The sequence below is a fragment of the Carya illinoinensis genome, chromosome 15, assembly GCF_018687715.1.
Source record: "Carya illinoinensis cultivar Pawnee chromosome 15, C.illinoinensisPawnee_v1, whole genome shotgun sequence".
NCBI lineage: Eukaryota > Viridiplantae > Streptophyta > Magnoliopsida > Fagales > Juglandaceae > Carya > Carya illinoinensis.
Genome location: NC_056766.1, coordinates 38449880 through 38464768, shown reverse-complemented (window position 1 = coordinate 38464768; position 14889 = coordinate 38449880). Strand labels below are relative to the sequence as shown.

General features: G+C 36.5%; 1 long non-coding RNA gene across 2 annotated transcripts; it reads right to left on the bottom strand.

Annotated features, from left to right (window-relative positions):
- Window positions 1-5716: 5716 nt before the first annotated feature.
- Window positions 5717-7688, bottom strand: LOC122297125. Of its 2 annotated transcripts, none has more exons than XR_006238667.1 (3): window positions 7331-7688; window positions 6282-7154; window positions 5717-6051 (listed from the first exon to the last, which is right to left on the bottom strand). It is a non-coding gene; the product is annotated as an uncharacterized LOC122297125 (long non-coding RNA). The 2 variants fall into 2 exon arrangements; XR_006238668.1 differs by having other exon boundaries at window positions 6282-7142; window positions 7331-7687.
- Window positions 7689-14889: the final 7201 nt, after the last annotated feature.

Here is a 14889-nt window from a genome sequence, read left to right as displayed (position 1 = left end):
TGTGTTTGGTGATTTTAACGAAATATTGCACCACCATGAGAAGTGTGGTGGCCGGCCTAGGCTGGAATGGCAGATTTCAGCGTTTCGGCAAGCTCTAACTGACTGTTGTTTACGGGATTTGGGTTTCAGCAGTAATAGATTCACTTGGTCCAACCGGCGGGGTGGTAACCGATGTACTAATGAACGTTTAGATCGTGCTGTTGTCAACCAGTCATGGCTAAATCTTTTCCCTAATGCTATGGTTGTTCATGGTGTGGTGGCCTACTCTGATCATGTTCCAATCTGGGTTAGTACTGCAGGGATGGGAGCTCCTTCTCGGGTTAAACGCCAGTTTCGTTTTGAGGAGATGTGGGTTGGTGAGAAGGCATGTGAGGATATTATAAAGTCCACTTGGTTCCGTGGCGAAAGTGTTAATTCTATGGATGCGGTCTTATTGCATATTCAGGAATGTGGATCTCGTTTGGATGTGTGGAATAAATCCTGTTTTGGCAATGTGCAGCAGCAACTAACTCGGGCTCGCAAACATTTGGAACTCCTCTCTCATTCTGATCCTCTTGGGGAATTTATCTCGGAACATAATCAGGCCTGCGCGGATTTTAACAAATGGTTAGAACGGGATGAATTGATGTGGAGGCAACGCTCAAAGGCGTTATGGCTTAAGCATGGTGACAAGAATTCCAAGTACTTTCATATGAAAGCTTCACAGCGACGGCGAAAGAATAGGATGGATCGATTAAAGGATGGTGATGGCATATGGCGCTCGGGAGTATTGAGGGACAAGCTGTTGGTAGATTATTTCCAGTCTCTTTTTGCTAGTTCTCATCCTAGCAGTTCTACTGATTTTCTTGAAGGTCTTCGGGGCCGGGTTACCTCTGATATGAATGCAGCACTGAGTCAGCGTTATACAGCAGCTGAGATTGTGAGTGCGTTATCTGAAATGAATCCCTCTACTGCTCCTGGCCCGGATGGGATGTCTCCGGCCTTTTATCAGAAATATTGGCATGTGGTGGGCCCTTCAATTCAGGCTGCGGTTCTACAAGCTCTCAATTCAGGTTCCTTTCCTTCATCCCTTAATCATACATATCTCACTCTGATTCCAAAGATTAAATGCCCTGCTGTGGTTGCTGATTATCGCCCAATTAGCTTGTGTAATGTAATTTATAAGCTCATTTCTAAAGTTATTGCCAACCGTTTGAAGCACGTGCTTCCTAGTATTATTGGGGATTCTCAAAGCGCTTTTGTTCCGGGTCGCTTGATTACGGATAATGTCTTAATTGCCTATGAGTTAATACATTTCTTAAAACATAAGAAGCGTGGGAATCAAGGGTATATGTCTTTGAAACTGGACATGAGTAAAGCTTACGACCGGGTGGAATGGTGCTTTCTTCGGAAGGTGATGGAAGTGTTGGGTTTTGAGTCGGGTTTTATTTCTCTTGTGATGTTCTGTGTTCAAACTGTATCTTTTTCAGTGTTGGTTAATGGTGACCCCAAAGGACCAATCTTCCCATCCCGTGGGCTGAGACAAGGGGACCCTTTGTCCCCCTATCTCTTTCTGTTTTGTACGGAGGGCCTATCTTGTTTGTTAAACCAGGCTGGTCTCTGTCGGGATATTTCTGGTTTGAGAATTTGTAGAAATGCCCCAACTATAAATCATTTGCTTTTCGCGGATGATAGTGTTATTTTTTGTAAGGCCTCGGTGGCTGAAAACAGAAGGGTACAAGATGTATTAGCCATTTATGAAAGCTGTTCGGGCCAGAAAATTAACAAAGAAAAAACCTCTATGGTCTTTAGTTGTAACGTGGGGCAGGCTCTTCAGGAAGAGATATGTCTTTTATGGGGAAATGGCGAAATCCAGCAGTATGAGAAGTATCTGGGCTTACCCCCTATTGTGGGTCGATCCAAAACTCAGGCATTTCAGTCTATTAAGCAGCGAGTGTGGCAAAAGCTTCAAAGTTGGAAGGAACAATTGTTGTCCCAAGGGGGTAAGGAGATCTTATTGAAAGCTGTTGCGTTATCGATCCCGACTTATTCTATGAGCTGTTTCCTACTGCCTGCTAGTTTTTGTTCAGATTTAGAGGCTTTAATGGCTCGCTTTTGGTGGGGGCAAAAACGGGAGGAACGTCGTATTCATTGGGTTAGTTGGCAACATATGTGTGCGGGGAAGAGTAGAGGTGGTTTGGGGTTTAAGGACCTTAGAAGTTTTAATCTTGCTCTTCTAGCTAAGCAAGGGTGGCGACTGATGCAAAATGAGAACTCGGTGCTGTACAAACTTCTTAAAGCCCGATATTTTTCTCAATCTTCCTTTTTGGACTCTAGTTTGGGGCATTGCCCTTCCTATACATGGAGGGGCATTTGGGAGGCCAAGAGGTGGTTACGGGAGGGTTGTTTTTGGCGCCTTGGTGATGGGCAGAATATTCAGATGTGGAAGGACCCTTGGGTCCCGGGTCATAGGTCCTTGTGTGAGGAGTTGTCTCCTGATGTGAATATGTCTTCTGATGTAGTGGCTTCTCTGTTTCTCAACAATTCTAGGGGATGGGACTTGCCCAAGCTTAGAGCTCTCTTCAATCCAATGGTGGTGGCTGATATTCTGAAGGTCATGATTTTCCCTACGGGAACTGCTAATAAGATGATTTGGGGCCAAGAGCGAAGTGGATTTTTTACTGTTAGAAGTTGCTATAAATTGATTATGTCCAAGTCTAGTGATACTACTACTGAATGCTCCTCCACGGGTCGGTATACACATTTATGGAAAGCGTTGTGGAGGCTTCCTGTCCCTAATAAAATTAAGATTTTTGCATGGAGGGCTTGTAGGGACAGTTTACCTTCAAAGACTAATTTGCAGAAAAAACATGTGCTTCCCATAGCCTCTTGTTCTTTTTGTCTCCACTCTGATGAGGATTTATTGCATGCTGTTTTTGGTTGTGCCCAGATCCGATTTTCATGGTCCCAGTTTTTTCCTTTTGTGGATTCCTTTTTACCAACTAGTTTTACTGATTTAGCCTTATCTTTTGCTGAGGGTCCATATTCTCATTTGCTGGCTGGTTTTTTCTGCATTGCTTGGGCTTTTTGGTTCAGACGGAATAAATGGGAGTTTGATCATGTTTGCTTGAGTCCTGGTCACGTTATTTCACATTCTTTGGGCATGTTGCAGAGTTATAAGTCAGTTGCACTTAAATCTCAGCCTCAAATTCGAACCCATTTATGTTGGCAGCCACCTTCTTCTGGGGTTCTTAAACTGAACACTGATGGTGCCTTGTTTTCTGCCCTTCACAAGGCTGGTATTGGCGTCATTCTTCGGGATTCTACTGGTAAGATCCTTATGGATGCTTCTAAATTGGAATTGGATGTGCTTGATCCGGAAACTGTGGAGTTGTTAGCTGTTTTCCGTGGACTCCAGTTGTGCTCTACAATGGGTATCCCACATCTTGTTGTAGAGAGTGACTGTCTGCTTTTGGTCGAGGCTTTACAACACCACACCATGCTTAACTCATTGCTTGGCAACCTGTTCTCTGAAGTGCAGCGTCTCTCTAGTTTTTTTCAGACTATCTCTTTTACTCATGTGTATAGGGAAGGTAACATGGCAGCACACTCTCTTGCTAGACATGCTTGGAGAGTGGAGGATATGGCGATGTGGTGGGATAGTTTTCCAGACTTTCTTTCTCAAGCCTTGTGGCTTGATAATTGTCTGTAATTGACTCTATTGAATGATATGGTTCTGTTGTTATCAAAAAAAAAAAAAATTAGGTTGAGTAGATCGATATTTGTTGCTAATAAAGTCATGAAACTCTTTTGTAACATATTGACCTTACCATTTAGGATATCTAAATGATGGCCAAGTGAGGATATATTGGCTTTTAATGATGCGAAGAGGGTTAATATGCATATCGAAGTGTCCATTGATCTGTGTCATAATTTCTTACATCATCCAATCAATCCAAGAAGGGCGAGCGTCCCCTGTAGCACTACACTAGCCTAATGTTAGAACTTAAAAAAATCGTTCAAACTACACTAAAATGCATTCGAGTATTTATATTAAGTTCCAATGTATGCTATAATGTGCGAATGATGTATGTAGTGTCACCGTTAAATGTGAACATATTATTTTACCTTTCGAACATTAATATGGTTATTGAGTGCAAATGTTTGAATATACGATCGTACATTTGAGCTTCATATTTCACTCTACTATTTGGTGAATTGCCGCCGTATAAATGAAGGGTACATCGTGGGTAACCTTCCTATGGTGATGGTTTAGGTTTTAGTGTGAACCGAAATGCACTAATAAAACGCAACAAAACCCAATAAAAATACAAGGTTGTGGCTTAATGGCAACATTGGTTGCGTTGAACGGTAGAGGAGGCAACAGATGATTTGGTGTTTGAGTGAAATTGAGATTTCACATTAGGATGTTATATATATTGACACGTAACATTTGAATGGTATATTAAAGCCACGTGTGTTTTCTCGACTTCCTTAAGTGCAAACAAATGTGCAAGGGTTGAACTTTCTAGTTCTTTAAGTGCGAACATGTTACTTAATTTTTCTTGCATTCGAACGTTTTGTAATTAACATGCACATGTATAACAGTAAGAAATTCCATAATTTCACACTTTTTTTAGAGAGTTATTATATTCTCATCATCTACATCACTTAAAATCTAATATTTAATTTGTAAGATTGAAATTTTAAAATTTTCATTCAAATATTATGCTATATAAACACTCTACCTAAGTGTATTATCTACATCGATTTATAAATAGAATTTTCCTTCATTCAAAGTGTGTCTATTTATGATTCTTTTTTTAAAAAATAAATAAATTAATGATCATTTTAATTTAGGGTGGCAAGGACTTAGTGGGCTTCATGGTGGTGGCAGGAGGTGGAGAGGGTGTCCATGGCACTAGATCTAAGGAGATCCGTGGGTAGAGAGGGAGGGAGAGGCACAGGGCTGCCTGGACCGGTGGATCTAGGGAGGAGGTGGTCGCAGTGGTGAGGCACGGTGTGAAGAAGGCTCGTGGGTTGCTCACAGTAGCGTGGCGGCGGCGTGTGGTGGCGAAACCGAGAGAGAAGAAAGAGAGGCTTTGGGCTTCAATCTAGTCATGGAGAGAGAGAGAGAGAGAGAGAGAGAGAGAGAGAGAGAGGCCTATAATGGAGGGGAGGGGATCAGTGAGGCCGTGGGGGGTTGCTGTCGACTGGTGAGGGGCTGGGTCGCGGCGGCGCGCGGTGGGGCGTGAAGTAGAAAAATAATTATTTTTACAATTATTAAACATGTTGTAATGCCTAGCTAGGGGCCAAATTAAACCAGATTGCCTCCATAAGAATATATGATATGGAAAGCTTGCATTTTAGAACTTGTGTCCTTTGATTTTAATTTTGTTCTGCAAATTGAGCATACGACGATCGGTACTTGGTACAAGATGATGTTCTTGATAGTTGACCCCATCGTTGCTTGCACTCTTAGCTAGTCATGCATTGTATTAATATGAGAAATAATATTAGCAGTAACGAGTGTATAAGTGCCGTGTAATCATTTAAAAATAAATAAATAAGTATGGGATATATATGAAAAGAAAATTAATATTTTAATAGTAGACCTCACTTTCTTTTCAAAACGACTGCACGACACTTGCACATTTCACGACTGTATGTAACATTACTCAATAAATTAATATTAATAATAATTAATATAGATTAATATAAAAAATGATACCAATTCTAAAAGATCGATCGATTAACAAAAATAACAGATGGAAATAATTAACTCACTAAATAAAGAAGCAAATTAAGCTTCATACAATAAAGGATCTCAGCCTGCATATAGCTAGGCTATAAGCCTATATATATGATCTGCTGTTTCATCATCTGATCTTTATTAAACATCTATTTATATATATATATATATATATATATTATTAATTAGTATGTAGCTTGATTTATTGAACTAGCAAGGTCGGTGCATGTGATTGATGATCTCATGGGTGGCTTCCGGGCTTTCCGATGGGACGTGATGGACTACCTCTGATCGGGCCGACATAGGGCCCCTCGCGGCCTCTACAGATCAATGAAAACATGAAACGTAAAGTTTGACAATATATATTCTAAGTTATAAAAGGGCTAATTGTACAAAATATTAATTGTTAAAATATTAATTCAGAAGTGTTGATGTAAAAATAATAACTGGTATCCATATATGCATAGACATATATATATATATATATATATGTAAATTTGTTGCACGTACTTATTTTACTATATATATACACATGTACACATATACTTACAGTGCTTCAGTTCTACCAAAGGATGCATGCAGGAAGATCAGCAGAAAAACAAAGTAAAAGCGTACAAGAAACCACAACACCTTCATGATCTCTCTCTCTCTCTCTCTCGTTACAGTACGCAAGAACAGCACATGAGAATACTATGTATATATATATAAGGTTGAGATCACAAGATGGCCGGAGGAAAAGACATGCATTAATTAATACCGTCGACTTTGACGAAGGAATTATTGAATTACATTAATACTCTAGACTTTGACTAAGAAATTTGTGAGAGAGGGAATATATATTAAAGGTTGAGATCACAAGATGGGAGGGAAATACATACGTATATCTATAATATATATATGTATAATATATGTACGATCGAGAAAGAAGAAAGTAGGAGGAAGGAGATGATGAGATTCATATTAATGGACAAGTTAGGATTGAATTACATTACGTACCGTAGACTTTGACGAAGAATCCGTTTTTATAAGTCAAAGTCGTGGCAATTAATTAAGACGTTTAAGGACATATAAAAGAAAAGAAGGTAATATTAAACGAGTTCCGCTTTGAAGCGGTCCATCCGAAGGTATGGGTTTAACAGCCTCCACTAATATTCCGCCCCATCAGCAATTCTACAAAAATTACAATAGTCTCATCACACTATATAGTAAACTCTTAGAAGCAGAATAGAAATCGAATCGACGGTGTCGATTCGCACCAGCACCGTCGCTTTGCACTGCCGCACGACACCAAATCCGTCGTCATCAATTCTGCCACCACCAGTCCTTTACCCACCATTAATTTCGCACCATTCGTTGCCCACCATCTCCTTTGCCCAAAACTTCCGTTGCCCACAACAGCTTCCACATCAATCTCAAACGTGAACTTTAAAGAACCAAAAAAACCAACAAAAATATAACGAGTCACAGAAACGGAGAAAATTCATGAACAGTTGAAAAAAGGGTAAAAATTGTTAAATAATTTTAAACCTTAACCAAGTAAGAAATTCACAAATTCTAAGCCTAAAGAAGAAGGAAATATGACAAGAAAAGATGGATTACCTCATGCTCTCAAGCGCAACCTTCTGCAAGCTAGGATCAGGATTTTGAACCCTTTCCACATACAACTCTAATTGCTTTTTCAGCACCAAATCTTCATCCGACAACTCGGAGCATTGGGTATGAAAAAAATTGTAAAACCGTAGCAATCACAGTACACGAATTCACAACCAGATTTTCCTCCTTTTTTTCATCCTTCTTGCTCTTTGGCTCCTTCAACAGAACCGTGCCGCTACCATTGGCATTTGGATCTGGCGCCATGGTCAAAACTGAAAAGAGAACTGGACGAGGCCGTGCGAGAGGGGGCTAGGGAAGTAAATTTCAAATCCCCTGATTTGCGTCTTCATGATAGTTAAGCTGTGAATCTACGTTTCACTCAGATATTGGGGAGCTATTATTTGATAGATATTGGACTGATCGGTTATAAGATTTACTCATATTATAATATTCAAACCCGTATTTAATTAATGAAAATATATATTGGAGTTAGAATTAAGTGCCACATAGTCGTGTTTGGATAATAAGATAAAATAAAAATTTTATAAATAGTATTAAAATTATTGGTGAATATTTATAATAGTGAAAAAGTTTAAGTTAAGATATTTTATTGAATTTTACAAAATGAGATAGAAAAAGTTGAATAAAAATATTATAAAATTAAACCATTATTTGAATATTATTTTTTAATAATATTATTTTTTAAAATTTAAAAAAATTGTATTGTTGTTTATGTTTTGTTTGAAAATTTGAAAAAATTATAATAATTAATTAGATAAAAAAGTTAAAAATTTAAAATTTAAAAGTATTTTATGTATGAGTGATATTTGGAAAGGAAATTACGATGAATTTTGATATGAGATTAAACTCAACTCATATGATTAATACAAATTTCTCAACTTCCAATACAAAATATAATAAACAATTCAATTTTTTTAAATCACAATTCAACTTTTTCAAATTTTAAAACAATAATAATATTAAAAAATGATATTTTAAATTTTCATTTTAACTCAACTCACTATCCAAACTGGCCCTTAATGTTCTTAATTATGCCCTCAACTCATCTCACTTCCCTAACATGGCCTTAATTAATTAAAAGGAAAATGAGATATATGTTCTTGGTTAAGGTAGGCCTGCACACCGAGCCACCCGAGAAGCATTTGGGCTCGACCCGACCTGACCCGCAGGTGGATGCGGTTCATGGTGACCCGACTTGACATGTAGAATTCGGATCGGGTTGAACCAGTTCATCTTCTCCTCATTCGTTCCGTCATATGCATATCTATAATATATAATATATATTATATATGTATGATCGGGAAAGAAGAAAGAAGGAAGAAGTAGATGATGAGATTCATAATAATGGAAAAATTAGAGTGAATCACATTACCGTAGACTTTGACGAAGAATCTGATTTTATAAGTCAAAGTTGTGGCAATTAATTAAGACGTTTTCGAACAAATATTAAAAAGAAAAGAAGGAAAACCAAGCTAATATATAATATTCAAATCCGTATTTAATTATTAAAAAAGAAATGATATTTACAGTTATAAGTATGTAAGCGATACGCACACTCATGATTTAAAAAAAAAATAACAAATAAGAGATTTATACGAAAAAAATTAATTTTTTAATAGTAGATTTTTTTTTTTTAAATAATTACATGATACTTACACACTTTTTGATTATATGTAGCATTACTCGTTATAAAATTAAACAATTATTTGAATATAATTATTTATTTTTATTTTTATTTTTAAATTTAAATTTATTATTTTTTATATTTTGTCTAAAAATTCCTTCGTGATCTCTCTCTCTCGTATTACATACGCAAGAACAACACATGAGAATATTATATATATAAGGTTGAGATCACAAGATAGCCGGAAGAAAAGGCATGCATTAATTAATACTGTAGACTTCAACGAAGGAATTAGTGAATTACATTAATACCCTAGACTTTCACAAAGAAATTAGTGAGAGAGGAAATATATATTTAAGGTTGAGATAGAATATGGGAGGAAAAGACATACACATATCTATAATATACTAGGTCAAAGCAACGTGCAAGCACGTTTGCTTAGTTGGATCACAATTATTTTATAAAAATAATATATTTTTGTTAAAAAAAAATTGATTAATTTAATCCATGGAAGAAAAGATCAAATTTTAGCAAATATTTTTGGATAATGATAACTTAGTAAAGTAAAAAAATTACATGTTTGATAGATTAGAAACCAAAAAGACTTGTTGGCCTAATCAAATCCATAGTTTTACCCTATATATGTGTGTCGAATATAATGTTTTCGAGTAATATGCAATAAGTAAATTAGTAACAATACAATGCAAATTTGTTGAAGGGAAATATTATATTGAAAAAAGAGCATATCCTCATTGTCTTAGCTTTGGGAGTTCATTCAACACATCCTTCAGCAGTTAATTCCTTAGCATAAGATCATAAGAGTTAGATTATCTTTTAAGTTATATGATTGTGGATAATATCACGATGGTAGAAATTATCGATACAAATTACAGATTGAGACAATGATGACATATGCCTAAACAAAAATTGTTAATCACCAATTTCTACTATTCCTTGATCTTACTAAATACAACTACATCCAATCCATGAATATAACTATTGACAAACCTTATTCTCGGCAGCTATAATTGAAGAAAGAGGTTTAAATCCATATAGAAGAATTTATCAATTCACTCCCATATTACTCAAAAATTATTATAATTAAAATATAAACACAGCGTCAAAACCAGCAAAAGTTATACAGAACATACAAAAAAAAGGCCCATGAACATAGTTTGAACTATCTCATTCGAATCTAACATAATAAGCATAAGGGAGTAGCAGATAATAGTTTGTAGCTCTTAATTTTCTAGCAGCCATATGCTATTCCTTCTACTTTGTAAAAACACCCTTTGTGGACATAAAGAGTTTATAATGGTACATACTGTTTTCATGTTGTGGATTGTATCAGCAATTGGAAGGCCGCCTTTACACATTTCAAGCACCTCAGCACGAGCACGAGCTTTCCATTCGGGATATGCAGCTAATAACATCAAGCTCCATGATGTTGTGATGGCAACAGTCCCATAGCCGCCAATATATATAGTCTTGCAATTATCCACGATGAATTTGTCAGGAGAGATATTCGACAAATCACCAGTATTTTTGGCTCCTTCAAGTATTATTTGCAGAAAATCCTTTTCGTGAGTTGTCTCCGTCCTTTGTTTAACTACCCTTACTATCATGGAGTTTATCTCTTTCTCTAATTTGTATATCTGTCTATTGATCTTGCTCGGAAAAAACTTGATTGTTGTAAGATCAAGTTTAAATTGGTTGAAACCAAGTTAGGGATGTTCACAGATTATAAAACATTTATGAACTAAATTTGATGGTAAAATGCAGCACGTAGTCTGATGACAATAGATTAAGGCCAAGTACAAACAATGAAAAATTGTCACAACAACCAAACATCTTCACAATTTCTTGATGATATTTGTAGGAAAACTTTAATGCAATGGTAACTCAACTTGGGGATTCCGAGAGTTTTCTTCAACATGATTTTTTGGAGAGTTATGAACTTCAAGAATATTTCTTCCTCTTCAAGATAATTGTTTCCAAAACAAGCTCTGTAAATCACATCCATCCTTTTCGATTTTAATGTCTGCAATCCCTCCCTCATTTTCAATCCTGATTTCCCATGCTCTTAGCATTGAGGTTGTATAGTCAACCATTAGACTCAGCATGCTCTTCAAAACAAAGTTGCAAGAAGAAGTTTGCATCAAATCTTACATTTTATATCATGCAAATTGAATAATCCTTTGATTGACAATGATCCATTTTAATGGCAAATCTCGACTTGTACTCGCTTCACTGTTTGAAATGGAGGGGGAAACAAAAAATAATGGGAAAGAAAGTTTGCTATGATTATTGCTTTGGAAAGGAAGTAATCTTTTATCAATTAAAAAGTTATTAGTCTGCCATATCCACTGGGGAATCTTACCTTGACCTTGTCCATGTAGAATTTAGGAGCTATTATCTTCCTTTGGTGGGCCCAAAGTGGGCCACTTTAGGATGCAATTCCCTGGCCCACCAAGGCTCCCCTCCCCTTGGTTATGTAAGAAGGTTTTCCTAGATTCAAGGCCAATATCCTTCACCATGTCTAGATCACCTGCCGACAATATTTGTATGCTTCCAATTGAAACATGAACGCCAGTTCTGCCCACCAATGCATCAGATGATATCACTCTGACTTTGGTTGATAACTCCAAACAAACAAAAAATTATATTTTTTTTAATCTATATGTTTATGATGATCGAATAATAATCCGAATTTTCAAGCAACACTTTCAATCTATCTCCAAAAATTATTATGTAAATTATATATCCCATCCAATACCTCCTAAAAAAATCTTTTAAGTACCAGAACAATAAAGAACAAAAAACGAAAGAAACTCCACCCCGAATGCATGTGCAATTAAAATATTTGCCAACATGACCCAATAGAAGTAGATATCCTAATGACCAATGATTTCTGGGGTATTTAAGCAGATATCAATAGGGAGGCTAAGAGCTAGAGACCAAAAGAGACAATCAAGGAGATCATTAAAACATTAACATTAACATGAACTGATGATGATCGGTATGTACACTCATATATATAAGGGCCACATGGTGGGTGGAGTTAGGGATTTGCTGTCAAGCATATGTTATTATGTGTTATAACATGCAGTGACTGAGTGACAGAGACGTGAAGGATTTAAGCAGCAAATACAATGTCTAGCCCCAGTTTTTCTCAACTGCAGTTTTTCTAAATACCAAAAGCTGCCCGTGATCTTCTCTCAATTGGGACATCCTTGTGAGAAATGCATGCAAGATGGCTTCAAACACAGATTTTATCACTACACGCTTACAGATTTATATGAATCCTTAACTCTACGAAAAATAAAGCAATTGCTATTAAGTTTATCCATTCTGAACCCAAAGAATTCAAATGCATAATCTCAGAAAAGGTCCATAAATGCTGAACAAATAAGTGATTAAACAATACCTGCCCGAGCTCTTTCGAACCTCACTCATTACACTCTTACCAGACTTGTTATCCACCACCATCAATTTCTCCAGCTTATCCCTAGCCTACTTTCCCCAATATTAACACAAATCAAATCGAATTAAGGACGATGGCTATATTTGGATCAAATTATTTCCAAGATTAATAAATTCAGGAACTACGGTTACCTTGGAAATAAGCATATTAATCCCAGCATGCTTGTCAACCCAACCAAACTCGTTGATGGCATCCCCGGCTCTCAATATCACCTCGTTCTTCACTATGTACTCTCTATATTCACGCCTCCTCGAGGCCTTGTGCAACCATGCCGCTGCCCAAAGCAACTCGTCCTACACAACAACAGCAACAATCCCATTCAGTAAAACCAACAACTTTTACGACGATCCAACGTCAGAGCTAGGGTGGGCCATGTTGATCTTATACACCGTACGAAGCGTATCCATGTCCTCTGGTCTCTCCCACCAGTTGTGATCTGAGTAGGCGTCACCCACCTGCACGTAAACGACGCTCGGTATCGCCGTTGCCTTTAGGAGGTAATCTGTCCCCCACTTCACGGCCTTGACGGCGTTCCTCAGCTCCGGCCCCATTGTCCTCCTGAAGTTTATAACACTCCAGGACAACATCTTCGTGGTAAATGCCATTGGGAACCAGAACTTAATGCAGGTACAGTGCCTATGTTTTTAGGACGAGATAAAAGAAGAAGAGAGTGCACTTCACGCCATTTCTTTTTGGTTGAGCATGAAGAAGTGAAACCGTCGAGGTTCTTTGAAAGTGCCATTGAATTCAAGAGTTGGGATGAATCATTGTCTGCCACATGGATAGACATGACTGGATGATTGTTCAGTTTCCAATACAAAACACACTTGACCAGGTCTTCTCGTTTCTTGGTGGTTGAGCATGAAGAAGTGAATTGTCGAGGTTCTTTATACTGGAAATTGCCATTGGATTTCAGAACTGGGGCGAATCAGTGTATGCCACGCAGATAGACATGACTGGATGATTGCTCGGTTTTCGATACCAAACACTCTTGACTGGTCTTCTCGAATCTTGACCGCTGGCTGTTAACGGAAAATTAACAGCGTTAAGTAAAACAACAAAATGGACGGGAAATAAGAAATTCCGTTTCATACACATTTTTTATATATAGAATATATATATATATATATATATATATATAATATATGTACGATCGGTAAAGAAGAAAGTAGGAAGAAGGAGATGATGAGATTCATAATAATGGAAAAATTAGAGTGAATTACATTATCGTAGACTTTGACGAAGAATTTGTTTTTATAAGACAAAGTTGTGGCAATTAATTAAGAGTTTCCGGACAAATATTAAAAAGAGGAGAAGGAAAACCAAGCTAATGTATAATATTCAAACTAGTATTTAATTATTGAAAAAGAAATGATATTTGTAGTCGTAAGTGTGCAAGCGACACGCACACTTACCATTTTAAAAAAATGAATAAACAAGGAATTCATATAAAAAGAAAATTAATTTTTTAATGGTGGATTCCATTCTATTTTAAAGCGATTACACGACGCTTACACACTTTACGACTGTATATAGCATTACTCGTTATAAAATTAAACAGTTATTTGAATATAATTATTTAATATTATTTTTATTTTTAAATTTATTATTTTTTATATTTTATTTAAAAATTTGATAAAGTTGTAATGATTAGACGAAACAGTTAAAATTTTGAAATTAAAAAATGTTTTGTGCTCGAGTTAGGTTTGAGAAGGAAATTATGAAGAATTTTGAGATAAGATAAGATGTTCTTAACTATGCTCTCAATTCATCTCAATTTCCAAACATGGCCTTAATTAATTCTCTCTCTCTCTCTCTCTCTCTCTCTCTCTCTCTCTCTCTCATTACTGTATGCAAGAACAACACATGAGAATATTATATATTTAAGGTTGGGATCACAAGATGGTGGGAGGGAAAGACATTAATTAATACCCTAGACTTTGACCGAGGAATTAGTGAATTTCAGTAATATCTTAGACTTTGACAAAGAAATTAGTGATCAATTACATTACCCTAGATAGACTTTGACGAAGGAATTAGGAAATTATATTAATACTCTTGACTTTGTCGAAGAAATTAGTGATCAATTACATTACCCTAGCTAAACTTTGACGAAGGAATTAGTGAACTACACTAATACCCTAGACTATTATGAAGAAATGAGTGAAATACATTAAAGGAAATACTTAGGCCACCGCTGGGTACTCATGCTGGAGTCCCATTGCTGATTTTCTTTTTCTTTTTCTTTATGATTAAGAAAAAATTGTTTAATATTATTATAAATTGTTTATATATTTTTTAAATAATTAAAGGTATTAAAAAATAATTTGAAAAAAAAAATTCTAGAGCCTAGCAGTGGCTCCAAGCGGGAGTAGCTCTAGCATGACCCTTACATTAATATACTGCACAACACCCTGTCCCTTCACACTGCTTAAG